This window comes from Chrysochloris asiatica, unplaced genomic scaffold (assembly GCF_000296735.1).
Source record: "Chrysochloris asiatica unplaced genomic scaffold, ChrAsi1.0 scaffold00043, whole genome shotgun sequence".
NCBI classification, from domain to species: domain Eukaryota; kingdom Metazoa; phylum Chordata; class Mammalia; order Afrosoricida; family Chrysochloridae; genus Chrysochloris; species Chrysochloris asiatica.
The window spans coordinates 4,284,911-4,287,205 of record NW_006408561.1 but is presented as its reverse complement, the minus strand read 5'-3'; positions in this window follow the sequence as shown (position 1 = coordinate 4,287,205).

Here is a 2,295-nt window from a genome sequence, read left to right as displayed (position 1 = left end):
AGCAGCCTTAAAGAAGTTTTGTACCTGCCTGTGAGCATGGTGAAGGACATGCTGTCTGACTGGAACAATTGTGCCCTGAATATTTCTGGCCCTGAATTGTAACCTGTAAACTTCCCTAATAAATCCTATAGTTATGAATATGGGGTCTGGGTTCAGTGTGGCCATTGCAATGAATTATCAAGCCCAGTTGAGTAGAGTGCTATGGGAAAGATAGTTGGTCCCATCATATATTTTGAAAGTACAAATTCTTTTTTCTAGTTGAGTCCCTAATGTCTCAACAGCCAGAAGAAAGTGAATATACTAAGCAAAAGGCTTGGCACTGAGACAGCAGATCTTATCCAGCAAGCCTTACCTTACCTTTGTTGTTCTTGTTGTTAAGTACCATCAATTGGATTCCAGTGCATAGGGACCCTATATAGGATTTCCGAAGAGCAGCTGGTGGGTTTGAACTAATAACCTTGCATTTAGCAATCCAATGCAGCTGCCAAACCACACACATAGGCATACACCAATTTGTACCTTCTCATTTTATTTCTTGATTGGTCCCATCCTTCCTACACTCACCGAGACTAAAACTCTGGTAATCCAACTACTCTTTCACACCCTGCACATCTGACTTGTCACTGTCTCATGGCTTCTGTTTCTTCCCTGTTCTCTATTTCCATTAGATAAGGCCTCATCTAGATAAGACTTCTAATTTTCTTCCTCAGATTGAGTCACTTTTTCAGTTAATAAATATTTATAGACACTTAGGAGTTCTGGTGTGGCACTGTAGGTTAATGCGCCAGACTGCAAAGCCCTTTGAACTGCAAGGTCGGTGGTTCAAGCTCACCAGTCACTCCCTGTATGGGGTCGCCATGGGTCGGATCCGACGCGATGGCATTTGGCAACAACAACAACAGTAATCATTTGGAGTCCTGGTGTGGCACTATGGGATAAGCATTAGACCTCAAGGTCAGTTTGAACCACAAGGTGGCAGAACAAACCCAACAGCTGCTCCTCAGAAACCCTACACAGGCTCTGAATTGATTTGATGACACTTACCAACAATAACAGTAATCATTTGGAGTCCTGGTGTGGTGCTGTATGATAAGCACTGGACCTAAAGGTCGATATGAACTGCAAGGTCAGCAGTTCATACTCACCATCCACTCCTTGGACACCCTGTACAGGGTCACTATGAGTCGGAACCAACTCACCGGCACTTAAGAGCAATAAGTTCTCGAAACATTTCCCATTTTACTTCTTCCCAGCACTTGATAGAATTATACTTCCTGATCTGGTTTCTGAGCAAGAGATCAAGAAGATGTTGGAAGGTTTTACTTTCCTCATTTTCCTTTATAATTCTAATTCAACAGGATCTTTGTGTTCACAGTTTAGGAAACCTCTTTTAACAAGTAGTTCCAGTACAACTTGTACCCATATAATAAATGATAAAAATAATTCAAGATCACAAAACTTATAATCTGCTTCCTATTGGACTTGTAAATGGTAATTTTTCAGCTTTGGAAAGAAAGGGGGGAAAATATGGACGTAAGGGTTCCATCACTTTTCTTTCTGTGATCAAACATATTCTCATGTCTATTAATTCTAGATCATAGACAGAGCCAGAATATATTTCAGGAAGTAGCCATGTAATTTTTTTTATAAATAAGTGGTGTTCTACATTGCAACAATAAATAGAACCAGGTCTCCTTGGAAAAATAGTTGGTTTTTAGTCTGTGGCTGCCAGTAAGGGAAAGTACGAGGTGAACCTAGAAAAACTCATTGTTCCCTAAGGCAAGGAAGTACTCAAGTACTGGAAAAATATATTCATAAAAAATAATAGTGATAGAGATGGATTATAAACATGTTAGTTAAAACATAAATTCCCAGGTCTCACCCCTCAGAGATTCTGATTCTTACATCTTCTTAGAATTTTCATTTCTAAGTAGCTTGCAGGTGATGCAACTGTGATCCATAGACGTCAATATGAGTAGCTCTAGATTATAAAAAGCAGCCCTGGTGGAAAAGGAGCGCTGTAGGAAAACACTGGATTGGTAACTGTAAGGTTGACAGTTCAAACCCACCAGCTGCTCCTCAGGAGAAAGATTATGCTTTCTGCTCCTATAAAGATTTACAATCCAGAAATTCCCATATATAGGTATGGGGCTGTAGGATAAGCACTAGACTGCAAGGTCATTTGAACTGCAAGATCAGCAGTTCAGATTCACCAGCCAGTACTTGGAAACCCTATGCAGGGTCACTATGAGTCAGAACCAACTCCACAACACTTAACAGCAACAAAATGGTGCT